We start from the raw sequence: 25,936 nt of genomic DNA on the forward strand, positions 1-25,936 counted from the left end.
CATTACAACCGTCGCCTACTAATGGATAATGCCCTATACTACTTAGTCTCTCGCTCAACTACGAAGACGAGTTTACCACGATTTCCACCCCTCCCTCTATACCGCAGCAACACGTATTTTACACCCCTTTCAAAACGCGCTTTTCGCGCCCCAACTCTCCCTAGACGCGTGACTAATGAGCTCCGAGCTAAAACATATCGCAAATGTCAAAAATATGATGACAGGCTTAACATATATCACGCACGTGCGTTCTGTTCCTCACGTACGTACAAAAATAATTAAAATGGGAATGCAACACGAGGACTTCCCAGGAGGTCATCCATCCTAGTACTACTCTCGCCCAAGCACGCTTAACTTCGGAGTTCTGATGGGATCCGGTGCTTTAGTGCTGGTATGATCGCATCCGACATGTTACCCCCGGCTTCATCCCTTATGCTTCCCACTCCCACGTCCGCTACAAAGACGGCTATACATTCTTACTACCATTACAACCGTCGCCTACTAATGGATAATGCCCTATACTACTTACTCTCTCGCTCAACTACGAAGACGAGTTTACCACGATTTCCACCCCTCCCTCTATACCGCAGCAACACGTATTTTACACCCCTTTCAGAACGCGCTTTTCGCGCCCCAACTCTTCCTAGACGCGTGACTAATGAGCTCCGAGCTAAAACATATCGCAAATGTCAAAAATATGATCACAGGCTTAATATATATCATGCACGTGCGTTCTGTTCCTCACGTATGTACAAAAATAATTAAAAAGGGAATGCAACACGAGGACTTCCCAGGAGGTCACCCATCCTAGTACTACTCTCGCCCAAGCACGCTTAACTTCGGAGTTCTGATGGGATCCGGTGCTTTAGTGCTGGTATGATCGCATCCGACATGTTACCCCCGGCTTCAGCCCTTATGCTTCCCACTCCCACGTCCGCTACAAAGACGGCTATACATTCTTACTACCATTACAACCGTCGCCTACTAATGGATAATGCCCTATACTACTTACTCTCTCGCTCAACTACGAAGACGAGTTTACCACAATTTCCACCCCTCCCTCTATACCGCAGCAACACGTATTTTACACCCCTTTCAAAACGCGCTTTTCGCGCCCCAACTCTCCCTAGACGCGTGACTAATGAGCTCCGAGCTAAAACATATCGCAAATGTCAAAAATATGATGACAGGCTTAACATATATCACGCACGTGCGTTCTGTTCCTCACGTACGTACAAAAATAATTAAAAAGGGAATGCAACACGAGGACTTCCCAGGAGGTCACCCATCCTAGTACTACTCTCGCCCAAGCACGCTTAACTTCGGAGTTCTGATGGGATCCGGTGCTTTAGTGCTGGTATGATCGCATCCGACATGTTACCCCCGGCTTCATCCCTTATGCTTCCCACTCCCACGTCCGCTACAAAGACGGCTATACATTCTTACTACCATTACAACCGTCGCCTACTAATGGATAATGCCCTATACTACTTACTCTCTCGCTCAACTACGAAGACGAGTTTACCACGATTTCCACCCCTCCCTCTATACCGCAGCAACACGTATTTTACACCCCTTTCAGAACGCGCTTTTCGCGCCCCAACTCTTCCTAGACGCGTGACTAATGAGCTCCGAGCTAAAACATATCGCAAATGTCAAAAATATGATCACAGGCTTAATATATATCATGCACGTGCGTTCTGTTCCTCACGTATGTACAAAAATAATTAAAAAGGGAATGCAACACGAGGACTTCCCAGGAGGTCACCCATCCTAGTACTACTCTCGCCCAAGCACGCTTAACTTCGGAGTTCTGATGGGATCCGGTGCTTTAGTGCTGGTATGATCGCATCCAACATGTTACCCCCGGCTTCATCCCTTATGCTTCCCACTCCCACGTCCGCTACAAAGACGGCTATACATTCTTACTACCATTACAACCGTCGCCTACTAATGGATAATGCCCTATACTACTTACTCTCTCGCTCAACTACGAAGACGAGTTTACCACAATTTCCACCCCTCCCTCTATACCGCAGCAACACGTATTTTACACCCCTTTCAAAACGCGCTTTTCGCGCCCCAACTCTCCCTAGACGCGTGACTAATGAGCTCCGAGCTAAAACATATCGCAAATGTCAAAAATATGATGACAGGCTTAACATATATCACGCACGTGCGTTCTGTTCCTCACGTACGTACAAAAATAATTAAAAAGGGAATGCAACACGAGGACTTCCCAGGAGGTCACCCATCCTAGTACTACTCTCGCCCAAGCACGCTTAACTTCGGAGTTCTGATAGGATCCGGTGCTTTAGTGCTCGTATGATCGCATCCGCCATGTTACCCCAGGCTTCATCCCTTATGCTTCCCACTCCCACGTCCGCTACAAAGACGGCTATACATTCTTACTACCATTACAACCGTCGCCTACTAATGGATAATGCCCTATACTACTTACTCTCTGGCTCAACTACGAAGATGAGTTTACCACGATTTCCACCCCTCCCTCTATACCGCAGCAACACGTATTTTACACCCCTTTCAGAACGCGCTTTTCGCGCCCCAACTCTCCCTAGACGCGTGACTAATGAGCTCCGAGCTAAAACATATCGCAAATGTCAAAAATATGATGACAGGCTTAATATATATCGCGCACGTGCGTTCTGTTCCTGACGTACGTACAAAAATAATTAAAAAGGGAATGCAACACGAGGACTCCCAGGAGGTCACCCATCCTAGTACTACTCTCGCCCAAGCACGCTTAACTTCAAAGTTCTGATGGGATCCGCTGGTTTAGTGCTGGTATGATCGCATCCGACATGTTACCCCCGGCTTCATCCCTTATGCTTCCCACTCCCACGTCCGCTACAAAGACGGCTATACATTCTTACTACCATTACAACCGTCGCCTACTAATGGATAATGCCCTATACTACTTACTCTCTCGCTCAACTACGAAGACGAGTTTACCACGATTTCCACCCCTCCCTCTATACCGCAGCAACACGTATTTTACACCCCTTTCAGAACGCGCTTTTCGCGCCCCAACTCTCCCTAGACGCGTGACTAATGAGCTCCGAGCTAAAACATATCGCAAATGTCAAAAATATGATGACAGGCTTAATATATATCGCGCACGTGCGTTCTGTTCCTCACGTACGTACAAAAATAATTAAATAGGGAATGCAACACGAGGACTTCCCAGGAGGTCACCCATCCTAGTACTACTCTCGCCCAAGCACGCTTAACTTCGGAGTTTTAATGGGATCCGGTGCTTTAGTGCTGGTATGATCGCATCCGACATGTTACCCCCGGCTTCATCCCTTATGCTTCCCACTCCCACGTCCTCTACAAAGATGGCTATACATTCTTACTACCATTACAACCGTCGCCTACTAATGGATAATGCCCTATACTACTTACTCTCTCGCTCAACTACGAAGACGAGTTTAGCACGATTTCCACCCCTCCCTCTATACCGCAGCAACACGTATTTTACACCCCTTTCAGAACGCGCTTTTCGCGCCCCAACTCTCCCTAGACGCGTGACTAATGAGCTCCGAGCTAAAACATATCGCAAATGTCAAAAATATGATGACAGGCTTAATATATATCGCGCACGTGCGTTCTGTTCCTCACGTACGTACAAAAATAATTAAATAGGGAATGCAACACGAGGACTTCCCAGGAGGTCACCCATCCTAGTACTACTCTCGCCCAAGCACGCTTAACTTCGGAGTTCTGATGGGATCCGCTGCTTTAGTGCTGGTATGATCGCATCCGACATGTTACCCCCGGCTTCATCCCTTATGCTTCCCACTCCCACGTCCGCTACAAAGACGGCTATACATTCTTACTACCATTACAACCGTCGCCTACTAATGGATAATGCCCTATACTACTTACTCTCTCGCTCAACTACGAAGACGAGTTTACCACGATTTCCACCCCTCCCTCTATACCGCAGCAACACGTATTTTACACCCCTTTCAGAACGCGCTTTTCGCGCCCAACTCTCCCTAGACGCGTGACTAATGAGCTCCGAGCTAAAACATATCGCAAATGTCAAAAATATGATGACAGGCTTAATATATATCGCGCACGTGCGTTCTGTTCCTCACGTACGTACAAAAATAATTAAATAGGGAATGCAACACGAGGACTTCCCAGGAGGTCACCCATCCTAGTACTACTCTCGCCCAAGCACGCTTAACTTCGGAGTTTTGATGGGATCCGGTGCTTTAGTGCTGGTATGATCGCATCCAACATGTTACCCCCGGCTTCATCCCTTATGCTTCCCACTCCCACGTCCGCTACAAAGACGGCTATACATTCTTACTACCATTACAACCGTCGCCTACTAATGGATAATGCCCTATACTACTTACTCTCTCGCTCAACTACGAAGACGAGTTTAGCACGATTTCCACCCCTCCCTCTATACCGCAGCAACACGTATTTTACACCCCTTTCAGAACGCGCTTTTCGCGCCCCAACTCTCCCTAGACGCGTGACTAATGAGCTCCGAGCTAAAACATATCGCAAATGTCAAAAATATGATGACAGGCTTAATATATATCGCGCACGTGCGTTCTGTTCCTCACGTACGTACAAAAATAATTAAATAGGGAATGCAACACGAGGACTTCCCAGGAGGTCACCCATCCTAGTACTACTCTCGCCCAAGCACGCTTAACTTCGGAGTTTTGATGGGATCCGGTGCTTTAGTGCTGGTATGATCGCATCCGACATGTTACCCCCGGCTTCATCCCTTATGCTTCCCACTCCCACGTCCGCTACAAAGACGGCTATACATTCTTACTACCATTACAACCTTCGCCTACTAATGGATAATGCCCTATACTACTTACTCTCTCGCTCAACTACGAAGACGAGTTTAGCACGATTTCCACCCCTCCCTCTATACCGCAGCAACACGTACTTTACACCCCTTTCAGAACGCGCTTTTCGCGCCCCAACTCTCCCTAGACGCGTGACTAATGAGCTCCGAGCTAAAACATATCGCAAATGTCAAAAATATGATGACAGGCTTAATATATATCGCGCACGTGCGTTCTGTTCCTCACGTACGTACAAAAATAATTAAAAAGGGAATGCAACACGAGGACTTCCCAGGAGGTCATCCATCCTAGTACTACTCTCGCCCAAGCACGCTTAACTTCGGAGTTCTGATGGGATCCGGTGCTTTAGTGCTGGTATGATCGCATCCGACATGTTACCCCCGGCTTCATCCCTTATGCTTCCCACTCCCACGTCCGCTACAAAGACGGCTATACATTCTTACTACCATTACAACCGTCGCCTACTAATGCATAATGCCCTATACTACTTACTCTCTCGCTCAACTACGAAGGCGAGTTTACCACGATTTCCACCCCTCCCTCTATACCGCAGCAACACGTATTTTACACCCCTTTCAGAACGCGCTTTTCGCGCCCCAACTCTCCCTAGACGCGTGACTAATGAGCTCCGAGCTAAAACATATCGCAAATGTCAAAAATATGATGACAGGCTTAATATATATCACGCACGTGCGTTCTGTTCCTCACGTACGTACAAAAATAATTAAAAAGGGAATGCAACACGAGGACTTCCTAGGAGGTCACCCATCCTAGTACTACTCTCGCCCAAGCACGCTTAACTTCGGAGTTCTGATGGGATCCGATGATTTAGTGCTGGTATGATCGCATCCGACATGTTACCCCCGGCTTCATCCCTTATGCTTCCCACTCCCACGTCCGCTACAAAGACGGCTATACATTCTTGCTACCATTACAACCGTCGCCTACTAATGGATAATGCCCTATACTACTTACTCTCTCGCTCAACTACGAAGACGAGTTTACCACGATTTCCACCCCTCCCTCTATACCGCAGCAACACGTATTTTACACCCTTTCAGAACGCGCTTTTCGCGCCGCAACTCTTCCTAGACGCGTGACTAATGAGCTCCGAGCTAAAACATATCGCAAATGTCAAAAATATGATGACGGGCTTAATATATATAAGCACGTGCGTTCTGTTCCTCACGTACGTACAAAAATAATTAAAAAGCGCATGCAACACGAGGACTTCCCAGGAGGTCATCCATCCTAGTACTACTCTCGCCCAAGCACGCTTAACTTCGGAGTTCTGATGGGATCCGGTGCTTTGGTGCTGGTATGATCGCATCCGACATGTTACCCCCGGCTTCATCCCTTATGCTTCCCACTCCCACGTCCGCTACAAAGACGGCTATACATTCTTACTACCATTACAACCGTCGCCTACTAATGGATAATGCCCTATACTACTTACTCTCTCGCTCAACTACGAAGACGAGTTTAGCACGATTTCCACCCCTCCCTCTATACCGCAGCAACACGTATTTTACACCCCTTTCAGAACGCGCTTTTCGCGCCGCAACTCTCCCTAGACGCGTGACTAATGAGCTCCGAGCTAAAACATATCGCAAGTGTCAAAAATATGATGACAGGCTTAATATATATCACGCACGTGCGTTCTGTTCCACACGTACGTACAAAAATAATTAAAAAGCGAATGCAACACGAGGACTTCCCAGGAGGTCACCCATCCTAGTACTACTCTCGCCCAAGCACGCTTAACTTCGGAGTACTGATGGGATCCGGTGCTTTAGTGCTGGTATGATCGCATCCGACATGTTACCCCCGGCTTCATCCCTTATGCTTCCCACTCCCACGTCTGCTACAAAGACGGCTATACATTCTTACTACCATTACAACCGTCGCCTACTAATGGATAATGCCCTATACTACTTACTCTCTCGATCAACTACGAAGACGAGTTTAGCACGATTTCCACCCCTCCCTCTATACCGCAGCAACACGTATTTTACACTCCTTTCAAAACGCGCTTTTCGCGCCCCAACTCTCCCTAGACGCGTGACTAATGAGCTCCGAGCTAAAACATATCGCAAATGTCAAAAATATGATGACAGGCTTAATATATATCACGCATGTGCGTTCTGTTCCTCACGTACGTACAAAAATAATTAAAAAGGGAATGCAACACGAGGACTTCCCAGGAGGTCATCCATCCTAGTACTACTCTCGCCCAAGCACGCTTAACTTCGGAGTTCTGATGGGATCCGATGCTTTAGTGCTGGTATGATCGCATCCGACATGTTACCCCCGGCTTCATCCCTTATGCTTCCCACTCCCACGTCCGCTACAAAGACGGCTATACATTCTTCCTACCATTACAACCGTCGCCTACTAATGGATAATGCCCTATACTACTTACTCTCTCGCTCAACTACGAAGACGAGTTTACCACGATTTCCACCCCTCCCTCTATACCGCAGCATCACGTATTTTACACCCCTTTCAGAACGCGCTTTTCGCGCCCCAACTCTCCCTAGACACGTGACTAATGAGCTCCGAGCTAAAACATATCGCAAATGTCAAAAATATGATGACAGGCTTAATATATATCACGCACGTGCGTTCTGTTCCTCACGTACGTACAAAAATAATTAAAAAGGGAATGCAACATGAGGACTTCCCAGGAGGTCATCCATCCTAGTACTACTCTCGCCCAAGCACGCTTAACTTCGGAGTTCTTATGGGATCCGGTGCTTTAGTGCTGGTATGATCGCATCCGACATGTTACCCCCGGCTTCATCCCTTATGCTTCCCACTACCACGTCCGCTACAAAGACGGCTATACATTCTTACTACCATTACAACCGTCGCCTACTAATGGATAATGCCCTATTCTACTTACTCTCTCGCTCAACTACGAAGACGAGTTTACCACGATTTTCACCCCTCCCTCTATACCGCAGCAACACGAATTTTACACCCCTTTCAGAACGCGCTTTTCGCGCCCCAACTCTCCCTAGACGCGTGACTAATGAGCTCCGAGCTAAAACATATCGCAAATGTCAAAAATATGATGACAGGCTTAATATATATCATGCACGTGCGTTTTGTTCCTCACGTACGTACAAAAATAATTAAAAAGGGAATGCAACACGAGGACTTCCCAGGAGGTCACCCATCCTAGTACTACTCTCGCCCAAGCACGCTTAACTTCAGAGTTCTGATGGTATCCGGTGATTTAGTGCTGCTATGATCGCATCCGACATGTTACCCCCGGCTTCATCCCTTATGCTTCCCACTCCCACGTCCGCTACAAAGACGGCTATACATTCTTGCTACCATTACAACCGTCGCCTACTAATGGATAATGCCCTATACTACTTACTCTCTCGCTCAACTACGAAGACGAGTTTACCACGATTTCCACCCCTCCCTCTATACCGCAGCAACACGTATTTTACACCCCTTTCAGAACGCGCTTTTCGCGCCGCAACTCTTCCTAGACGCGTGACTAATGAGCTCCGAGCTAATACATATCGCAAATGTCAAAAATATGATGACGGGCTTAATATATATAAGCACGTGCGTTCTGTTCCTCACGTACGTACAAAAATAATTAAAAAGCGAATGCAACACGAGGACTTCCCAGGAGGTCATCCATCCTAGTACTACTCTCGCCCAAGCACGCTTAACTTCGGAGTTCTGATGGGATCCGGTGCTTTAGTGCTGGTATGATCGCATCCGACATGTTACCCCCGGCTTCATCCCTTATACTTCCCACTACCACGTCCGCTACAAAGACGGCTATACATTCTTACTACCATTACAACCGTCGCCTACTAATGGATAATGCCCTATACTACTTACTCTCTCGCTCAACTACGAAGACGAGTTTACCACGATTTTCACCCCTCCCTCTATACCGCAGCAACACGAATTTTACACCCCTTTCAGAACGCGCTTTTCGCGCCCCAACTCTCCCTAGACGCGTGACTAATGAGCTCCGAGCTAAAACATATCGCAAATGTCAAAAATATGATGACAGGCTTAATATATATCACGCACGTGCGTTCTGTTCCCCACGTATGTACAAAAATAATTAAAAAGGGAATGCAACACGAGGACTTCCCCGGAGGTCACCCATCCTAGTACTACTCTCGCCCAAGCACGCTTAACTTCGGAGTTCTGATGGGATCCGGTGATTTAATGCTGGTATGATCGCATCCAACATGTTACCCCCGGCTTCATCCCTTATGCTTCCCACTCCCACGTCCGCTACAAAGACGGCTATACATTCTTGCTACCATTCCAAGCGTCGCCTACTAATGGATAATGCCCTATACTACTTACTCTCTCGCTCAACTACGAAGACGAGTTTACCACGATTTCCACCCCTCCCTCTATACCGCAGCAACACGTATTTTACACCCCTTTCAGAACGCGCTTTTCGCGCCCCAACTCTCCCTAGACGCGTGACTAATGAGCTCCGAGCTAAAACATATCGCAAATGTCAAAAATATGATGACGGGCTTAACATATATCACGCACGTGCGTTCTGTTCCTCACGTACGTACAAAAATAATTAAAAAGGGAATGCAACACGAGGACTTCCCAGGAGGTCATCCATCCTAGTACTACTCTCGCCCAAGCACGCTTAACTTCGGAGTTCTGATGGGATCCGGTGCTTTAGTGCTGGTATGATCGCATCCGACATGTTACCCCCGGCTTCATCCCTTATGCTTCCCACTCCCACGTCCGCTACAAGGACGGCTATACATTCTTACTACCATTACAACCGTCGCCTACTAATGTATAATGCCCTATACTACTTACTCTCTCGCTCAACTACGAAGACGAGTTTACCACGATTTCCACCCCTCCCTCTATACCGCAGCAACACGTATTTTACACCCCTTTCAGAACGCGCTTTTCGCGCCCCAACTCTCCCTAGACGCGTGACTAATGAGCTCCGAGCTAAAACATATCGCAAATGTCAAAAATATGATGACAGGCTTAATATATATGACGCACGTGCGTTCTGTTCCTCACGTACGTACAAAAATAATTAAAAAGGAAATGCAACACGAGGACTTCCCAGGAGGTCACCCATTATAGTACTACTCTCGCCCAAGCACGCTTAACTTCGGTGTTTTGATGGTTTCTGGTGCTTTAGTGCTGGTATGATCACATCCGACATGTTACCCCCGGCTTCAGCCCTTATGCTTCCCACTCCCAGGTCCGCCACAAAGACGGCTATACATTCTTACTACCATTACAACCGTCGCCTACTAATGGATAATGCCCTATACTACTTACTCTCTCGCTCAACTACGAAGACGAGTTTACCACGATTTCCACCACTTCCTCTATACCGCAGCAACACGTATTTTACACCCCTTTCAGAACGCGTTTTTCGCGCCCCAACTCTCCCTAGACACGTGACTAATGAGCTCCGAGCTAAAACATATCGCAAATGTCAAAAATATGATGACAGTCTTAACATATATCACGCACGTGCGTTCTGTTCCTCACGTACGTACAAAAATAATTAAAAAGGGAATGCAACACGAGGACTTCCCAGGAGGTCACCCATCCTAGTACTACTCTCGCCCAAGCACGCTTAACTTTGGAGTTCTGATGGGATCCGGTGCTTTAGTGCTGGTATGATCGCATCCGACATGTTACCCCCGGCTTCATCCCTTATGCTTCCCACTCCCACGTCCGCTACAAAGACGGCTATACATTCTTACTACCATTACAACCGTCGCCTAGTAATGGATAATGCCCTATACTACTTACTCTCTCGCTCAACTACGAAGACGAGTTTACCACGATTTCCACCCCTCCCTCTGTACCGCAACAACACGTATTTTACACCCCTTTCAGAACGCGCTTTTCGCGCCCCAACTCTCCCTAGACGCGTGACTAATGAGCTCCGAGCTAAAACATATCGCAAATGTCAAAAATATGATGACAGGCTTAACATATATCACGCACGTGCGTTCTGTTCCTACGTACGTACAAAAATAATTAAAAAGGGAATGCAACACGAGGACTTCCCAGGAGGTCACCCATCCTAGTACTACTCTCGCCCAAGCACGCTTAACTTCGGAGTTTTGATGGGATCCGGTGCTTTAGTGCTTGTATGATCGCATCCGACATGTTACCCCCGGCTTCATCCCTTATGCTTCCCACTCCCACGTCCGCTACAAAGACGGCTATACATTCTTACTACCATTACAACCGTCGCCTACTAATGGATAATGCCCTATACTACTTACTCTCTCGCTCAACTACGAAGACGAGTTTACCACGATTTCCACCCCTCCCTCTATACCGCAGCAACACGTATTTTACACCCCTTACAGAACGCGCATTTCGCGCCCCAACTCTCCCTAGACGCATGACTAATGAGCTCCGAGCTAAAACATATCGCAAATGTCAAAAATATGATGACAGGCTTAATATATATCGCGCACGTGCGTTCTGTTCCTCACGTACGTACAAAAATAATTAAAAAGGGAATGCAACACGAGGACTTCCCAGGAGGTCACCCATCCTAGTACTACTCTCGCCCAAGCACGCTTAACTTTGGAGTTCTGATGGGATCCGGTGCTTTAGTGCTGGTATGATCGCATCCGACATGTTACCCCCGGCTTCATCCCTTATGCTTCCCACTCCCACGTCCGCTACAAAGACGGCTATACATTCTTACTACCATTACAACCGTCGCCTACTAATGGATAATGCCCTATACTACTTACTCTCTCGCTCAACTACGAAGACGAGTTAACACGATTTCCACCCCTCCCTCTATACCGCAGCAACACGTATTTTACACCCCTTTCAGAACGCGCTTTTCGCGCCCCAACTCTCCCTAGACGCGTGACTAATGAGCTCCGAGCAAAAACATATCGCAAATGTCAAAAATATGATGACAGGCTTAATATATATCACGCACGTGCGTTCTGTTCCACACGTACGTACAAAAATAATTAAAAAGGGAATGCAACACGAGGACTTCCCAGGAGGTCACCCATCCTAGTACTACTCTCGCCCAAGCACGCTTAACTTCGGAGTTTTGATGGGATCCGGTGCTTTAGTGCTTGTATGATCGCATCCGACATGTTACCCCCGGCTTCATCCCTTATGCTTCCCACTCCCACGTCCGCTACAAAGACGGCTATACATTCTTACTACCATTACAACCGTCGCCTACTAATGGATAATGCCCTATACTACTTACTCTCTCGCTCAACTATGAAGACGAGTTTACCACGATTTCCACCCCTCCCTCTATACCGCAGCAACACGTATTTTACACCCCTTACAGAACGCGCATTTCGCGCCCCAACTCTCCCTAGACGCGTGACTAATGAGCTCCGAGCTAAAACATATCGCAAATGTCAAAAATATGATGTTAGGCTTAATATATATCGCGCACGTGCGTTCTGTTCCTCACGTACGTACAAAAATAATTAAAAAGGGAATGCAACACGAGGACTTCCCAGGAGGTCACCCATCCTAGTACTACTCTCGCCCAAGCACGCTTAACTTTGGAGTTCTGATGGGATCCGGTGCTTTAGTGCTGGTATGATCGCATCCGACATGTTACCCCCGGCTTCATCCCTTATGCTTCCCACTCCCACGTCCGCTACAAAGACGGCTATACATTCTTACTACCATTACAACCGTCGCCTACTAATGGATAATGCCCTATACTACTTACTCTCTCGCTCAACTACGAAGACGAGTTAACACGATTTCCACCCCTCCCTCTATACCGCAGCAACACGTATTTTACACCCCTTTCAGAACGCGCTTTTCGCGCCCCAACTCTCCCTAGACGCGTGACTAATGAGCTCCGAGCAAAAACATATCGCAAATGTCAAAAATATGATGACAGGCTTAATATATATCACGCACGTGCGTTCTGTTCCACACGTACGTACAAAAATAATTAAAATGCGAATGCAACACGAGGACTTCCCAGGAGGTCACCCATCCTAGTACTACTCTCGCCCAAGCACGCTTAACTTCGGAGTTCTGATGGGATCCGGTGCTTTAGTGCTGGTATGATCAGATCCGACATGTTACCCCCGGCTTCATCCCTTATGCTTCCCACTCCCACGTCCGCTACAAAGACGGCTATACATTCTTACTACCATTACAACCGTCGCCTACTAATGGATAATGCCCTATACTACTTACTCTCTCGCTCAACTACGAAGACGAGTTTACCACGATTTCCACCCCTCCCTCTATACCGCAGCAACACGTATTTTACACCCCTTTCAGAACGCGCTTTTCGCGCCCCAACTCTCCCTAGACGCGTGACTAATGAGCTCCGAGCTAAAACATATCGCAAATGTCAAAAATATGATGACAGGCTTAATATATATCACGCACGTGCGTTCTGTTCCTCACGTACGTACAAAAATAATTAAAAAGGGAATGCAACACGAGGACTTCCCAGGAGGTCATCCATCCTAGTACTACTCTCGCCCAAGCACGCTTAACTTCGGAGTTCTGATGGGATCCGGTGCTTTAGTGCTGGTATGATCGCATCCGACATGTTACCCCCGGCTTCATCCCTTATGCTTCCCACTCCCACGTCCGCTACAAAGACGGCTATACATTCTTACTACCATTACAACCGTCGCCTACTAATGGATAATGCCCTATACTACTTACTCTCTCGCTCAACTACGAAGACGAGTTTACCACGATTTCCACCCTCCCTCTATACCGCAACAACACGTATTTTACACCCCTTTCACAACGCGCTTTTCGCGCCCCAACTCTCCCTAGACGCGTGACTAATGAGCTCCGAGCTAAAACATATCGCAAATGTCAAAAATATAATGACAGGCTTAATATATATCACGCACGTGCGTTCTGTTCCTCACGTACGTAAAAAAATAATTAAAAAGGGAATGCAACACGAGGACTTTCCAGGAGGTCACCCATCCTAGTACTACTCTCGCCCAAGCACGCTTAACTTCGGAGTTCTGATGGTTTCCAGTGCTTTAGTGCTGGTATGATCGCATCCGACATGTTACCCCCGGCTTCATCACTTATGCTTCCCACTCCCACGTCCGCTGCAAAGACGGCTATACATTCTTACTACCATTACAACCGTCGCCTACTAATGGATAATGCCCTATACTACTTACTCTCTCGCTCAACTACGAAGACGAGTTTACCACGATTTCCACCCTCCCTCTATACCGCAGCAACACGTATTTTACACCCCTTTCACAACGCGCTTTTCGCGCCCCAACTCTCCCTAGACGCGTGACTAATGAGCTCCGAGCTAAAACATATCGCAAATGTCAAAAATATGATGACAGGCTTAATATATATCACGCACGTGCGTTCTGTTCCTCACGTACGTACAAAAATAATTAAAAAGGGAATGCAACACGAGGACTTCCCAGGAGGTCACCCATCCTAGTACAACTCTCGCCCAAGCATGCTTAACTTCGGAGTTCTGATGGGATCCGGTGCTTTAGTGCTGGTATGATCGCATCCGACATGTTACCCCCGGCTTCATCCCTTATGCTTCGCACTCCCACGTCCGCTACAAAGACGGCTATACATTCTTACTACCATTACAACCGTCGCGTACTAATGGATAATGCCCTATACTACTTACTCTCTCGCTCAACTATGAAGACGAGTTTACCACGATTTCCACCCCTCCCTCTATACCACAGCAACACGTATTTTACACCCCTTTCAGAACGCGCTTTTCGCGCCCCAACTCTCCCTAGACGCGTGACTAATGAGCTCCGAGCTAAAACATATCGTAAATGTCAAAAATATGATGACATGCTTAATATATATCACGCATGTCCGTTCTGTTCCTCACGTACGTACAAAAATAATTAAAAAGGAAATGCAACACGAGGACTTCCCAGGAGGTCACCCATCCTAGTACTACTCTCGCCCAACCACGCTTAACTTCGGAGTTCTGATGGTTTCCGGTGCTTTAGTGCTGGTATGATCGCATCCGACATGTTATCCCCGGCTTCATCCCTTATGCTTCCCACTCCCACGTCCGCTACAAAGACGGCTATACATTCTTACTACCATTACAACCGTCGCCTACTAATGGATAATGCCCTATACTACTTACTCTCTCGCTCAACTACGAAGACGAGTTTACCACGATTTCCACCGCTCCCTCTGTACCGCAGCAACACGTATCTTACACCCCTTTCAGAACGCGCTTTTCGCGCCCCAACTCTCCCTAGACACGTGACTAATGAGCTCCGAGCTAAAACATATCGCAAATGTCAAAAATATGATGACAGGCTTAACATATATCACGCACGTGCGTTCTGTTCCTCACGTACGTACAAAAATTATTAAAAAGGGAATGCAACACGAGGACTTCCGAGGAGGACACCCATCCTAGTACTACTCTCGCCCAAGCACGCTTAACTTCGGAGTTCTGATGGGATCCGGTGCTTTAGTGCTGGTATGATCGCATCCGACATGTTACCCCCGGCTTCATCCCTTATGCTTTCCACTCCCACGTCCGCTACAAAGACGGCTATACATTCTTACTACCATTACAACCGTCGCCTACTAATGGATAATGCCCTATACTACTTACTCTCTCGCTCAACTACGAAGACAAGTAACCACGATTTCCACCCCTCCCTCTATACCGCAGCAACACGTATTTTACACCCCTTACAGAACGCGCTTTTCGCGCCCCAACTCTCCCTAGACGCGTGACTAATGAGCTCCGAGCTAAAACATATCGCAAATGTCAAAAATATGATGACAGGCTTAAGATATATCACGCACGTGTGTTCTGTTCCTCACGTACGTACAAAAATAATTAAAAAGGGAATGCAACACGAGGACTTCCCAGGAGGTCACCCATCCTAGTACTACTCTCGACCAAGCACGCTTAACTTCGAAGTTCTGATGGGATCCGGTGCTTTAGTGCTGGTATGATCGCATCCGACATGTTACCCCCGGCTTCATCCCTTATGCTTCCCACTCCCACGTCCGCTACAAAGACGGCTATACATTCTTACTACCATTACAACCGTCGCCTACTAATGGATAATGCCCTATACTACTTACTCTCTCGGTCAACTACGAAGACGAGTTTACCACGATTTCCACCCTTCCTTCTATACCGCAGCAACACGTATTTTACACCCCTTTCAGAACGCGCTTTTCGCGCCCCAACTCTCCCTAGACGCGTGACTAATGAGCTTCGAGCTAAAACATATCGCAAATGTCAAATATATGATGACACGCTTAATATATATCACGCACGTGCGTTCTGTTCCTCACGTACGTACAAAAATAATTAAAAAGGGAATGCAACACGAGGACTTTCCAGGAGGTCACCCATCCTAGTACTACTCTCGCCCAAGCACGCTTAACTTCGGAGTTCTGATGGGATCCGGTGCTTTAGTGCTGGTATGTTCGCATCCGACATGTTACCCCCGGCTTCATCCCTTATGCTTCCCACTCCCACGTCCGCTACAAAGACGGCTATACATTCTTACTACCATTACAACCGTCAACTACTAATGGATAATGCCCTATACTACTTACTCTCTCGCTCAACTACGAAGACGAGTTTACCACGATTTCCACCCCTCCCTCTATACCGCAGCAACACGTATTTTACACCCCTTTCAGAACGCGCTTTTCGCGCCCCAACTCTCCCTAGACGCGTGACTAATGAGCTCCGAGCTAAAACATATCGCAAATGTCAAAAATATGATGACAGGCTTAATATATATCACGCACGTGCGTTCTGTTCCTCACGTACGTACAAAAATAATTAAAAAGGGAATGCAACACGAGGACTTCCCAGGAGGTCATCCATCCTAGTACTACTCTCGCCCAAGCACGCTTAACTTCGGAGTTCTGATGGGATCCGGTGCTTTAGTGCTGGTATGATCGCATCCGACATGTTACCCCCGGCTTCATCCCTTATGCTTCCCACTCCCACGTCCGCTACAAAGACGGCTATACATTCTTACTACCATTACAACCGTCGCCTACTAATGGATAATGCCCTATACTACTTACTCTCTCGCTCAACTACGAAGACGAGTTTACCACGATTTCCACCCTCCCTCTATACCGCAACAACACGTATTTTACACCCCTTTCACAACGCGCTTTTCGCGCCCCAACTCTCCCTAGACGCGTGACTAATGAGCTCCGAGCTAAAACATATCGCAAATGTCAAAAATATAATGACAGGCTTAATATATATCACGCACGTGTGTTCTGTTCCTCACGTACGTAAAAAAATAATTAAAATGCGAATGCAACACGAGGACTTCCCAGGAGGTCACCCATCCTAGTACTACTCTCGCCCAAGCACGCTTAACTTCGGAGTTCTGATGGGATCCGGTGCTTTAGTGCTGGTATGATCAGATCCGACATGTTACCCCCGGCTTCATCCCTTATGCTTCCCACTCCCACGTCCGCTACAAAGACGGCTATACATTCTTACTACCATTACAACCGTCAACTACTAATGGATAATGCCCTATACTACTTACTCTCTCGCTCAACTACGAAGACGAGTTTACCACGATTTCCACCCCTCCCTCTATACCGCAGCAACACGTATTTTACACCCCTTTCACAACGCGCTTTTCGCGCCCCAACTCTCCCTAGACGCGTGACTAATGAGCTCCGAGCTAAAACATATCGCAAATGTCAAAAATATGATGACAGGCTTAATATATATCACGCACGTGCGTTCTGTTCCTCACGTACGTACAAAAATAATTAAAAAGGGAATGCAACACGAGGACTTCCCAGGAGGTCATCCATCCTAGTACTACTCTCGCCCAAGCACGCTTAACTTCGGAGTTCTGATGGGATCCGGTGCTTTAGTGCTGGTATGATCGCATCCGACATGTTACCCCCGGCTTCATCCCTTATGCTTCCCACTCCCACGTCCGCTACAAAGACGGCTATACATTCTTACTACCATTACAACCGTCGCCTACTAATGGATAATGCCCTATACTACTTACTCTCTCGCTCAACTACGAAGACGAGTTTACCACGATTTCCACCCTCCCTCTATACCGCAACAACACGTATTTTACACCCCTTTCACAACGCGCTTTTCGCGCCCCAACTCTCCCTAGACGCGTGACTAATGAGCTCCGAGCTAAAACATATCGCAAATGTCAAAAATATAATGACAGGCTTAATATATATCACGCACGTGCGTTCTGTTCCTCACGTACGTAAAAAAATAATTAAAAAGGGAATGCAACACGAGGACTTTCCAGGAGGTCACCCATCCTAGTACTACTCTCGCCCAAGCACGCTTAACTTCGGAGTTCTGATGGTTTCCAGTGCTTTAGTGCTGGTATGATCGCATCCGACATGTTACCCCCGGCTTCATCACTTATGCTTCCCACTCCCACGTCCGCTGCAAAGACGGCTATACATTCTTACTACCATTACAACCGTCGCCTACTAATGGATAATGCCCTATACTACTTACTCTCTCGCTCAACTACGAAGACGAGTTTACCACGATTTCCACCCTCCCTCTATACCGCAGCAACACGTATTTTACACCCCTTTCACAACGCGCTTTTCGCGCCCCAACTCTCCCTAGACGCGTGACTAATGAGCTCCGAGCTAAAACATATCGCAAATGTCAAAAATATGATGACAGGCTTAATATATATCACGCACGTGCGTTCTGTTCCTCACGTACGTACAAAAATAATTAAAAAGGGAATGCAACACGAGGACTTCCCAGGAGGTCACCCATCCTAGTACTACTCTCGCCCAAGCATGCTTAACTTCGGAGTTCTGATGGGATCCGGTGCTTTAGTGCTGGTATGATCGCATCCGACATGTTACCCCCGGCTTCATCCCTTATGCTTCGCACTCCCACGTCCGCTCCAAAGACGGCTATACATTCTTACTACCATTACAACCGTCGCGTACTAATGGATAATGCCCTATACTACTTACTCTCTCGCTCAACTATGAAGACGAGTTTACCACGATTTCCACCCGTCCCTCTATACCACAGCAACACGTATTTTACACCCCTTTCAGAACGCGCTTTTCGCGCCCCAACTCTCCCTAGACGCGTGACTAATGAGCTCCGAGCTAAAACATATCGTAAATGTCAAAAATATGATGACATGCTTAATATATATCACGCATGTCCGTTCTGTTCCTCACGTACGTACAAAAATAATTAAAAAGGAAATGCAACACGAGGACTTCCCAGGAGGTCACCCATCCTAGTACTACTCTCGCCCAACCACGCTTAACTTCGGAGTTCTGATGGTTTCCGGTGCTTTAGTGCTGGTATGATCGCATCCGACATGTTATCCCCGGCTTCATCCCTTATGCTTCCCACTCCCACGTCCGCTACAAAGACGGCTATACATTCTTACTACCATTACAACCGTCGCCTACTAATGGATAATGCCCTATACTACTTACTCTCTCGCTCAACTACGAAGACGAGTTTACCACGATTTCCACCGCTCCCTCTGTACCGCAGCAACACGTATCTTACACCCCTTTCAGAACGCGCTTTTCGCGCCCCAACTCTCCCTAGACACGTGACTAATGAGCTCCGAGCTAAAACATATCGCAAATGTCAAAAATATGATGACAGGCTTAACATATATCACGCACGTGCGTTCTGTTCCTCACGTACGTACAAAAATTATTAAAAAGGGAATGCAACACGAGGACTTCCGAGGAGGTCACCCATCCTAGTACTACTCTCGCCCAAGCACGCTTAACTTCGGAGTTCTGATGGGATCCGGTGCTTTAGTGCTGGTATGATCGCATCCGACATGTTACCCCCGGCTTCATCCCTTATGCTTTCCACTCCCACGTCCGCTACAAAGACGGCTATACATTCTTACTACCATTACAACCGTCGCCTACTAATGGATAATGCCCTATACTACTTACTCTCTCGCTCAACTACGAAGACAAGTAACCACGATTTCCACCCCTCCCTCTATACCGCAGCAACACGTATTTTACACCCCTTACAGAACGCGCTTTTCGCGCCCCAACTCTCCCTAGACGCGTGACTAATGAGCTCCGAGCTAAAACATATCGCAAATGTCAAAAATATGATGACAGGCTTAAGATATATCACGCACGTGTGTTCTGTTCCTCACGTACGTACAAAAATAATTAAAAAGGGAATGCAACACGAGGACTTCCCAGGAGGTCACCCATCCTAGTACTACTCTCGACCAAGCACGCTTAACTTCGAAGTTCTGATGGGATCCGGTGCTTTAGTGCTGGTATGATCGCATCCGACATGTTACCCCCGGCTTCATCCCTTATGCTTCCCACTCCCACGTCCGCTACAAAGACGGCTATACATTCTTACTACCATTACAACCGTCGCCTACTAATGGATAATGCCCTATACTACTTACTCTCTCGGTCAACTACGAAGACGAGTTTACCACGATTTCCACCCTTCCTTCTATACCGCAGCAACACGTATTTTACACCCCTTTCAGAACGCGCTTTTCGCGCCCCAACTCTCCCTAGACGCGTGACTAATGAGCTTCGAGCTAAAACATATCGCAAATGTCAAATATATGATGACACGCTTAATATATATCACGCACGTGCGTTCTGTTCCTCACGTACGTACAAAAATAATTAAAAAGGGAATGCAACACGAGGACTTTCCAGGAGGTCACCCATCCTAGTACTACTCTCGCCCAAGCACGCTTAACTTCGGAGTTCTGATGGGATCCGGTGCTTTAGTGCTGGTATGTTCGCATCCGACATGTTACCCCCGGCTTCATCCCTTATGCTTCCCACTCCCACGTCCGCTGCAAAGACGGCTATACATTCTTACTACCATTACAACCGTCGCCTACTAATGGATAATGCCCTATACTACTTACTCTCTCGCTCAACTACGAAGACGAGTTTACCACGATTTCCACCCCTCCCTCTATACCGCAGTAACACGTATTTTACACCCCTTTCACAACGCGCTTTTCGCGCCCCAACTCTCCCTAGACGCGTGACTAATGAGCTCCGAGCTAAAAACATATCGCAAATGTCAAAAATATGATGACAGGCTTAATATATATCACGCACGTGCGTTCTGTTCCTCACGTACGTACAAAAATAATTAAAAAGGGAATGCAACACGAGGACTTCGGAGTTCTGATGGTATCCGGTGCTTTAGTGCTGGTATGATCGCATCCGACATGTTACCCCCGGCTTCATCCCTTATGCTTCCCACTCCCACGTCCGCTGCAAAGACGGCTATACATTCTTACTACCATTACAACCGTCGCCTACTAATGGATAATGCCCTATACTACTTACTCTCTCGCTCAACTACGAAGACGAGTTTAGCACGATTTCCACCCCTCCCTCTATACCGCAGCAACACGTATTTTACACCCCTTTCAGAACGCGCTTTTCGCGCCCCAACTCTCCCTAGACGCGTGACTAATGAGCTCCGAGCTAAAACATATCGCAAATGTCAAAAATATGATGACAGGCTTAATATATATCGCGCACGTGCGTTCTGTTCCTCACGTACGTACAAAAATAATTAAAAAGGGAATGCAACACGAGGACTTCCCAGGAGGTCATCCATCCTAGTACTACTCTCGCCCAAGCACGCTTAACTTCGGAATTCTGATGGGATCCGGTGCTTTAGTGCTGGTATGATCGCATCCGACATGTTACCCCCGGCTTCATCCCTTATGCTTCCCACTCCCACGTCCGCTACAAAGACGGCTATACATTCTTACTACCATTACAACCGTCGCCTACTAATGCATAATGCCCTATACTACTTACTCTCTCGCTCAACTACGAAGGCGAGTTTACCACGATTTCCACCCCTCCCTCTATACCGCAGCAACACGTATTTTACACCCCTTTCAGAACGCGCTTTTCGCGCCCCAACTCTCCCTAGACGCGTGACTAATGAGCTCCGAGCTAAAACATATCGCAAATGTCAAAAATATGATGACAGGCTTAATATATATCACGCACGTGCGTTCTGTTCCTCACGTACGTACAAAAATAATTAAAAAGGGAATGCAACACGAGGACTTCCTAGGAGGTCACCCATCCTAGTACTACTCTCGCCCAAGCACGCTTAACTTCGGAGTTCTGATGGGATCAGATGATTTAGTGCTGGTATGATCGCATCCGACATGTTACCCCCGGCTTCATCCCTTATGCTTCCCACTCCCACGTCCGCTACAAAGACGGCTATACATTCTTGCTACCATTACAACCGTCGCCTACTAATGGATAATGCCCTATACTACTTACTCTCTCGCTCAACTACGAAGACGAGTTTACCACGATTTCCACCCCTCCCTCTATACCGCAGCAACACGTATGTTACACCCTTTCAGAACGCGCTTTTCGCGCCGCAACTCTTCCTAGACGCGTGACTAATGAGCTCCGAGCTAAAACATATCGCAAATGTCAAAAATATGATGACGGGCTTAATATATATAAGCACGTGCGTTCTGTTCCTCACGTACGTACAAAAATAATTAAAAAGCGCATGCAACACGAGGACTTCCCAGGAGGTCATCCATCCTAGTACTACTCTCGCCCAAGCACGCTTAACTTCGGAGTTCTGATGGGATCCGGTGCTTTAGTGCTGGTATGATCGCATCCGACATGTTACCCCCGGCTTCATCCCTTATGCTTCCCACTCCCACGTCCGCTACAAAGACGGCTATACATTCTTACTACCATTACAACCGTCGCCTACTAATGCATAATGCCCTATACTACTTACTCTCTCGCTCAACTACGAAGGCGAGTTTACCACGATTTCCACCCCTCCCTCTATACCGCAGCAACACGTATTTTACACCCCTTTCAGAACGCGCTTTTCGCGCCCCAACTCTCCCTAGACGCGTGACTAATGAGCTCCGAGCTATAACATATCGCAAATGTCAAAATATGATGACACGCTTAATATATATCACCCACGTGCGTTCTGTTCCTCACGTACATACAAAAATAATTTAAAAGGGAATGCAACACAAGGACTTACCAGGAGGTCACCCATCCTAGTACTACTCTCGTCCAAGCACGCTTAACTTCGGAGTTCTGATGGTTTCCGGTGCTTTAGTGCTGGTATGATCGCATCCGACATGTTATCCCCGGCTTCATCCCTTATGCTTCCCACTCCCACGTCCGCTACAAAGACGGCTATACATTCTTACTACCATTACAACCGTCGCCTACTAATGGATAATGCCCTATACTACTTACTCTCTCGCTCAACTACGAAGACGAGTTTACCACGATTTCCACCCCTCGCTCTATACCGCAGCAACACATATTTTACACCCCTTTCAGAACGCGCTTTTCGCGCCCCAACTCTCCCTAGACGCGTGACTAATGAGCTCCGAGCTAAAACATATCGCAAATGTCAAAAATATGATGACAGGCTTAATATATATCACGCACGTGTGTTCTGTTCCTCACGTAGGTACAAAAATAATTAAAAAGGGAATGCAACACGAGGACTTCCCAGAAGGTCACCCATCCTAGTACTACTCTCGGCCAAGCACGCTTAACTTCGAAGTTCTGACGGGATCCGGTGCTTTAGTGCCGGTATGATCGCATCCGACATGTTACCCCCGGCTTCATCCCTTATGCTTCCCACTCCCACGTCCGCTACAAAGACGGCTATACATTCTTACTACCATTACAACCGTCGCCTACTAATGGATAATGCCCTATACTACTTACTCTCTCGGTCAACTACGAAGACGAGTTTACCACGATTTCCACCCTTCCCTCTATACCGCAGCAACACGAATTTTACACCCCTTTCAGAACGCGCTTTTCGCGCCCCAACTCTCCCTAGAGGCGTGACTAATGAGCTTCGAGCTAAAACATATCGCAAATGTCAAAAATATGATGACACGCTTAATATATATCACGCACGTGCTATCTGTTCCTCACGTACGTACAAAAATAATTAAAAAGGGCATGCAACACGAGGACTTCCCAGGAGGTCACCCATCCTAGTACTACTCTCGTCCAAGCACGCTTAACTTCGGAGTTCTGATGGTTTCCGGTGCTTTAGTGCTGGTATGATCGCATCCGACATGTTATCCCCGGCTTCATCCCTTATGCTTCCCACTCCCACGTCCGCTACAAAGACGGCTATACATTCTTACTACCATTACAACCGTCGCCTACTAATGGATAATGCCCTATACTACTTACTCTCTCGCTCAACTACGAAGACGAGTTTACCACGATTTCCACCCCTCGCTCTATACCGCAGCAACATATATTTTACACCCCTTTCAGAACGCGCTTTTCGCGCCCCAACTCTCCCTAGACGCGTGACTAATGAGCTCTGAGCTAAAACATATCGCAAATGTCAAAAATATGATGACAGGCTTAATATATATCACGCATCGTGTGTTCTGTTCCTCACGTACGTACAAAAATAATTAAAAAGGGAATGCAACACGAGGACTTCCCAGAAGGTCACCCATCCTAGTACTACTCTCGGCCAAGCACGCTTAACTTCGAAGTTCTGATGGGATCCGGTGCTTTAGTGCTGGTATGATCGCATCCGACATGTTACCCCCGGCTTCATCCCTTATGCTTCCCACTCCCACGTCCGCTACAAAGACGGCTATACATTCTTACTACCATTACAGCCGTCGCCTACTAATGGATAATGCCCTATAATACTTACTCTCTCGCTCAACTACGAAGACGAGTTTACCACGATTTCCACCTCTCCCTCTATACCACAGCAACACGTATTTTACACCCCTTTCAGAACTTGCTTTTCTCGCCCTAACTCTCCCTAGACGCGTGACTAATGAGCTCCGAGCTAAAACATATCGCAAATGTCAAAAATATGATGACAGGCTTAATATATATCACGCATGTCCGTTCTGTTCCTCACGTACGTACAAAAATAATTAAAAAGGAAATGCAACACGAGGACTTCCCAGGAGGTCACCCATCCTAGTACTACTCTCCCCCAAGCACGCTTAACTTCGGAGTTCTGATAGTTTCCGATGCTTTAGTGCTGGTATGATCGCATCCAACATGTTATCCCCGGCTTCATCCCTTATGCTTCCCACTCCCACGTCCGCTACAAAGACGGCTATACATTCTTACTACCATTACAACCGTCGCCTACTAATGGATAATGCCCTATACTACTTACTCTCTCGCTCAACTACGAAGACGAGTTTACCACGATTTCCACCCCTCCCTCTATACCGCAGCAACACGTATTTTACACCCCTTTCAGAACGCGCTTTTCGCGCCCCAACTCTCCCTAGACACGTGACTAATGAGCTTCGAGCTAAAACATATCGCAAATGTCAAAAATATGATGACAGGCTTAACATATATCACGCACGTGCGTTCTGTTCCTCACGTACGTACAAAAATAATAAAAAAGGTAATGCAACACGAGGACTTCCCAGGAGGTCATCCATCCTAGTACTACTCTTGCCCAAGCACGCTTAACTTCGGAGTTCTGATGGGATCCGGTGCTTTAGTGCTGGTATGATCGCATCCGACATATTACCCCCGGCTTCATCCCTTATGCTTCCCACTCCCACGTCCGCTACAAAGACGGCTATACATTCTTACTACCATTACAACCGTCGCCTACTAATGGATAATGCCCTATACTACTTACTCTCTCGCTCAACTACGAAGACGAGTTACCACGATTTCCACCCCTCCCTCTATACCGCAGCAACACGTATTTTACACCCCTTACAGAACGCGCTTTTCACGCCCCAACTCTCCCTAGACGCGTGACTAATGAGCTCCGAGCTAAAACATATCGCAAATGTCAAAAATATGATGACAGGCTTAACATATATCACCCACGTGCGTTCTGTTCCTCACGTACGTACAAAAATAATTAAAAAGGGAATGCAACACGAGGACTTCCCAGGAGGTCACCCATCCTAGTACTACTCTCGCCCAAGCACGCTTAACTTCGGAGCTCTGATGGGATCCGATGCTTTAGTGCTGGTATGATCGCATCC

General features: G+C 47.2%; 45 non-coding genes and 8 pseudogenes across 45 annotated transcripts; all 53 read right to left on the reverse strand.

Moving 5' to 3' along the window:
• Positions 1–286: 286 nt before the first annotated feature.
• LOC147968231 (5S ribosomal RNA) lies at positions 287–405 on the reverse strand. Its single transcript, XR_015605952.1, has one exon. It is a non-coding gene; the product is annotated as a 5S ribosomal RNA (ribosomal RNA).
• A 364-nt stretch (positions 406–769) lies between these two features.
• LOC147968232 (5S ribosomal RNA) lies at positions 770–888 on the reverse strand. Its single transcript, XR_015605685.1, has one exon. It is a non-coding gene; the product is annotated as a 5S ribosomal RNA (ribosomal RNA).
• Positions 889–1,252: 364 nt separating this feature from the next.
• On the reverse strand, positions 1,253–1,371 carry LOC147968233 (5S ribosomal RNA). Its single transcript, XR_015605696.1, has one exon. It is a non-coding gene; the product is annotated as a 5S ribosomal RNA (ribosomal RNA).
• A 364-nt stretch (positions 1,372–1,735) lies between these two features.
• Positions 1,736–1,854, reverse strand: LOC147968234 (5S ribosomal RNA). The gene has a single exon (XR_015605707.1). It is a non-coding gene; the product is annotated as a 5S ribosomal RNA (ribosomal RNA).
• Positions 1,855–2,218: 364 nt separating this feature from the next.
• On the reverse strand, positions 2,219–2,337 carry LOC147968235 (5S ribosomal RNA). The gene has a single exon (XR_015606713.1). It is a non-coding gene; the product is annotated as a 5S ribosomal RNA (ribosomal RNA).
• Positions 2,338–2,701: 364 nt separating this feature from the next.
• On the reverse strand, positions 2,702–2,819 carry LOC147968236 (5S ribosomal RNA). The gene has a single exon (XR_015606767.1). It is a non-coding gene; the product is annotated as a 5S ribosomal RNA (ribosomal RNA).
• A 364-nt stretch (positions 2,820–3,183) lies between these two features.
• Positions 3,184–3,302, reverse strand: LOC147968237 (5S ribosomal RNA). The gene has a single exon (XR_015606557.1). It is a non-coding gene; the product is annotated as a 5S ribosomal RNA (ribosomal RNA).
• Positions 3,303–3,666: 364 nt separating this feature from the next.
• Positions 3,667–3,785, reverse strand: LOC147968238 (5S ribosomal RNA). Its single transcript, XR_015606337.1, has one exon. It is a non-coding gene; the product is annotated as a 5S ribosomal RNA (ribosomal RNA).
• A 363-nt stretch (positions 3,786–4,148) lies between these two features.
• On the reverse strand, positions 4,149–4,267 carry LOC147968239 (5S ribosomal RNA). The gene has a single exon (XR_015606451.1). It is a non-coding gene; the product is annotated as a 5S ribosomal RNA (ribosomal RNA).
• A 364-nt stretch (positions 4,268–4,631) lies between these two features.
• LOC147968240 (5S ribosomal RNA) lies at positions 4,632–4,750 on the reverse strand. Its single transcript, XR_015606452.1, has one exon. It is a non-coding gene; the product is annotated as a 5S ribosomal RNA (ribosomal RNA).
• Positions 4,751–5,114: 364 nt separating this feature from the next.
• LOC147968241 (5S ribosomal RNA) lies at positions 5,115–5,233 on the reverse strand. Its single transcript, XR_015605954.1, has one exon. It is a non-coding gene; the product is annotated as a 5S ribosomal RNA (ribosomal RNA).
• Positions 5,234–5,597: 364 nt separating this feature from the next.
• On the reverse strand, positions 5,598–5,716 carry LOC147968242 (5S ribosomal RNA). The gene has a single exon (XR_015606662.1). It is a non-coding gene; the product is annotated as a 5S ribosomal RNA (ribosomal RNA).
• Positions 5,717–6,078: 362 nt separating this feature from the next.
• Positions 6,079–6,197, reverse strand: LOC147968243 (5S ribosomal RNA). Its single transcript, XR_015606717.1, has one exon. It is a non-coding gene; the product is annotated as a 5S ribosomal RNA (ribosomal RNA).
• Positions 6,198–6,561: 364 nt separating this feature from the next.
• LOC147968244 (5S ribosomal RNA) lies at positions 6,562–6,680 on the reverse strand. The gene has a single exon (XR_015606432.1). It is a non-coding gene; the product is annotated as a 5S ribosomal RNA (ribosomal RNA).
• Positions 6,681–7,044: 364 nt separating this feature from the next.
• On the reverse strand, positions 7,045–7,163 carry LOC147968245 (5S ribosomal RNA). The gene has a single exon (XR_015606490.1). It is a non-coding gene; the product is annotated as a 5S ribosomal RNA (ribosomal RNA).
• Positions 7,164–7,527: 364 nt separating this feature from the next.
• LOC147968246 (5S ribosomal RNA) lies at positions 7,528–7,646 on the reverse strand. The gene has a single exon (XR_015606704.1). It is a non-coding gene; the product is annotated as a 5S ribosomal RNA (ribosomal RNA).
• A 364-nt stretch (positions 7,647–8,010) lies between these two features.
• LOC147968247 (5S ribosomal RNA) lies at positions 8,011–8,129 on the reverse strand (annotated as a pseudogene).
• Positions 8,130–8,492: 363 nt separating this feature from the next.
• LOC147968248 (5S ribosomal RNA) lies at positions 8,493–8,611 on the reverse strand. Its single transcript, XR_015606322.1, has one exon. It is a non-coding gene; the product is annotated as a 5S ribosomal RNA (ribosomal RNA).
• Positions 8,612–8,975: 364 nt separating this feature from the next.
• On the reverse strand, positions 8,976–9,094 carry LOC147968249 (5S ribosomal RNA). Its single transcript, XR_015606476.1, has one exon. It is a non-coding gene; the product is annotated as a 5S ribosomal RNA (ribosomal RNA).
• A 364-nt stretch (positions 9,095–9,458) lies between these two features.
• LOC147968250 (5S ribosomal RNA) lies at positions 9,459–9,577 on the reverse strand. Its single transcript, XR_015605955.1, has one exon. It is a non-coding gene; the product is annotated as a 5S ribosomal RNA (ribosomal RNA).
• A 364-nt stretch (positions 9,578–9,941) lies between these two features.
• LOC147968251 (5S ribosomal RNA) lies at positions 9,942–10,060 on the reverse strand (annotated as a pseudogene).
• Positions 10,061–10,424: 364 nt separating this feature from the next.
• Positions 10,425–10,543, reverse strand: LOC147968252 (5S ribosomal RNA). Its single transcript, XR_015606258.1, has one exon. It is a non-coding gene; the product is annotated as a 5S ribosomal RNA (ribosomal RNA).
• Positions 10,544–10,906: 363 nt separating this feature from the next.
• Positions 10,907–11,025, reverse strand: LOC147968253 (5S ribosomal RNA). Its single transcript, XR_015606761.1, has one exon. It is a non-coding gene; the product is annotated as a 5S ribosomal RNA (ribosomal RNA).
• A 364-nt stretch (positions 11,026–11,389) lies between these two features.
• Positions 11,390–11,508, reverse strand: LOC147968254 (5S ribosomal RNA). The gene has a single exon (XR_015606259.1). It is a non-coding gene; the product is annotated as a 5S ribosomal RNA (ribosomal RNA).
• Positions 11,509–11,871: 363 nt separating this feature from the next.
• LOC147968255 (5S ribosomal RNA) lies at positions 11,872–11,990 on the reverse strand. Its single transcript, XR_015606762.1, has one exon. It is a non-coding gene; the product is annotated as a 5S ribosomal RNA (ribosomal RNA).
• Positions 11,991–12,354: 364 nt separating this feature from the next.
• LOC147968256 (5S ribosomal RNA) lies at positions 12,355–12,473 on the reverse strand. The gene has a single exon (XR_015606260.1). It is a non-coding gene; the product is annotated as a 5S ribosomal RNA (ribosomal RNA).
• Positions 12,474–12,836: 363 nt separating this feature from the next.
• Positions 12,837–12,955, reverse strand: LOC147968257 (5S ribosomal RNA). The gene has a single exon (XR_015606690.1). It is a non-coding gene; the product is annotated as a 5S ribosomal RNA (ribosomal RNA).
• Positions 12,956–13,319: 364 nt separating this feature from the next.
• Positions 13,320–13,438, reverse strand: LOC147968258 (5S ribosomal RNA). The gene has a single exon (XR_015605956.1). It is a non-coding gene; the product is annotated as a 5S ribosomal RNA (ribosomal RNA).
• Positions 13,439–13,801: 363 nt separating this feature from the next.
• LOC147968259 (5S ribosomal RNA) lies at positions 13,802–13,920 on the reverse strand (annotated as a pseudogene).
• A 363-nt stretch (positions 13,921–14,283) lies between these two features.
• On the reverse strand, positions 14,284–14,402 carry LOC147968260 (5S ribosomal RNA). The gene has a single exon (XR_015606510.1). It is a non-coding gene; the product is annotated as a 5S ribosomal RNA (ribosomal RNA).
• Positions 14,403–14,766: 364 nt separating this feature from the next.
• LOC147968261 (5S ribosomal RNA) lies at positions 14,767–14,885 on the reverse strand (annotated as a pseudogene).
• Positions 14,886–15,249: 364 nt separating this feature from the next.
• LOC147968262 (5S ribosomal RNA) lies at positions 15,250–15,368 on the reverse strand. Its single transcript, XR_015606477.1, has one exon. It is a non-coding gene; the product is annotated as a 5S ribosomal RNA (ribosomal RNA).
• Positions 15,369–15,731: 363 nt separating this feature from the next.
• On the reverse strand, positions 15,732–15,850 carry LOC147968263 (5S ribosomal RNA). The gene has a single exon (XR_015606588.1). It is a non-coding gene; the product is annotated as a 5S ribosomal RNA (ribosomal RNA).
• A 364-nt stretch (positions 15,851–16,214) lies between these two features.
• LOC147968264 (5S ribosomal RNA) lies at positions 16,215–16,333 on the reverse strand. The gene has a single exon (XR_015606574.1). It is a non-coding gene; the product is annotated as a 5S ribosomal RNA (ribosomal RNA).
• Positions 16,334–16,697: 364 nt separating this feature from the next.
• On the reverse strand, positions 16,698–16,816 carry LOC147968265 (5S ribosomal RNA). The gene has a single exon (XR_015605957.1). It is a non-coding gene; the product is annotated as a 5S ribosomal RNA (ribosomal RNA).
• A 363-nt stretch (positions 16,817–17,179) lies between these two features.
• Positions 17,180–17,298, reverse strand: LOC147968266 (5S ribosomal RNA). The gene has a single exon (XR_015606691.1). It is a non-coding gene; the product is annotated as a 5S ribosomal RNA (ribosomal RNA).
• Positions 17,299–17,662: 364 nt separating this feature from the next.
• Positions 17,663–17,781, reverse strand: LOC147968267 (5S ribosomal RNA). Its single transcript, XR_015605958.1, has one exon. It is a non-coding gene; the product is annotated as a 5S ribosomal RNA (ribosomal RNA).
• Positions 17,782–18,144: 363 nt separating this feature from the next.
• Positions 18,145–18,263, reverse strand: LOC147968268 (5S ribosomal RNA; annotated as a pseudogene).
• A 363-nt stretch (positions 18,264–18,626) lies between these two features.
• Positions 18,627–18,745, reverse strand: LOC147968269 (5S ribosomal RNA). The gene has a single exon (XR_015606141.1). It is a non-coding gene; the product is annotated as a 5S ribosomal RNA (ribosomal RNA).
• A 364-nt stretch (positions 18,746–19,109) lies between these two features.
• LOC147968270 (5S ribosomal RNA) lies at positions 19,110–19,228 on the reverse strand (annotated as a pseudogene).
• A 364-nt stretch (positions 19,229–19,592) lies between these two features.
• On the reverse strand, positions 19,593–19,711 carry LOC147968271 (5S ribosomal RNA). Its single transcript, XR_015606232.1, has one exon. It is a non-coding gene; the product is annotated as a 5S ribosomal RNA (ribosomal RNA).
• A 363-nt stretch (positions 19,712–20,074) lies between these two features.
• LOC147968272 (5S ribosomal RNA) lies at positions 20,075–20,193 on the reverse strand. The gene has a single exon (XR_015606589.1). It is a non-coding gene; the product is annotated as a 5S ribosomal RNA (ribosomal RNA).
• Positions 20,194–20,557: 364 nt separating this feature from the next.
• LOC147968273 (5S ribosomal RNA) lies at positions 20,558–20,676 on the reverse strand. The gene has a single exon (XR_015606576.1). It is a non-coding gene; the product is annotated as a 5S ribosomal RNA (ribosomal RNA).
• A 797-nt stretch (positions 20,677–21,473) lies between these two features.
• LOC147968274 (5S ribosomal RNA) lies at positions 21,474–21,592 on the reverse strand. Its single transcript, XR_015606524.1, has one exon. It is a non-coding gene; the product is annotated as a 5S ribosomal RNA (ribosomal RNA).
• Positions 21,593–21,956: 364 nt separating this feature from the next.
• On the reverse strand, positions 21,957–22,075 carry LOC147968275 (5S ribosomal RNA). The gene has a single exon (XR_015606794.1). It is a non-coding gene; the product is annotated as a 5S ribosomal RNA (ribosomal RNA).
• A 362-nt stretch (positions 22,076–22,437) lies between these two features.
• LOC147968276 (5S ribosomal RNA) lies at positions 22,438–22,556 on the reverse strand. The gene has a single exon (XR_015606567.1). It is a non-coding gene; the product is annotated as a 5S ribosomal RNA (ribosomal RNA).
• Positions 22,557–22,919: 363 nt separating this feature from the next.
• Positions 22,920–23,038, reverse strand: LOC147968277 (5S ribosomal RNA; annotated as a pseudogene).
• A 364-nt stretch (positions 23,039–23,402) lies between these two features.
• LOC147968278 (5S ribosomal RNA) lies at positions 23,403–23,521 on the reverse strand. Its single transcript, XR_015606703.1, has one exon. It is a non-coding gene; the product is annotated as a 5S ribosomal RNA (ribosomal RNA).
• Positions 23,522–23,885: 364 nt separating this feature from the next.
• LOC147968279 (5S ribosomal RNA) lies at positions 23,886–24,004 on the reverse strand. Its single transcript, XR_015606805.1, has one exon. It is a non-coding gene; the product is annotated as a 5S ribosomal RNA (ribosomal RNA).
• A 365-nt stretch (positions 24,005–24,369) lies between these two features.
• On the reverse strand, positions 24,370–24,488 carry LOC147968280 (5S ribosomal RNA). Its single transcript, XR_015606668.1, has one exon. It is a non-coding gene; the product is annotated as a 5S ribosomal RNA (ribosomal RNA).
• A 364-nt stretch (positions 24,489–24,852) lies between these two features.
• On the reverse strand, positions 24,853–24,971 carry LOC147968281 (5S ribosomal RNA; annotated as a pseudogene).
• Positions 24,972–25,335: 364 nt separating this feature from the next.
• Positions 25,336–25,454, reverse strand: LOC147968282 (5S ribosomal RNA). Its single transcript, XR_015606716.1, has one exon. It is a non-coding gene; the product is annotated as a 5S ribosomal RNA (ribosomal RNA).
• Positions 25,455–25,817: 363 nt separating this feature from the next.
• LOC147968283 (5S ribosomal RNA) lies at positions 25,818–25,936 on the reverse strand. Its single transcript, XR_015606503.1, has one exon. It is a non-coding gene; the product is annotated as a 5S ribosomal RNA (ribosomal RNA).

The sequence above is a fragment of the Triticum urartu genome, chromosome 5A (genome assembly GCF_056163025.1).
Source record: "Triticum urartu cultivar PI428250 chromosome 5A, HENAU_Tu73, whole genome shotgun sequence".
Classification (NCBI taxonomy): domain Eukaryota; kingdom Viridiplantae; phylum Streptophyta; class Magnoliopsida; order Poales; family Poaceae; genus Triticum; species Triticum urartu.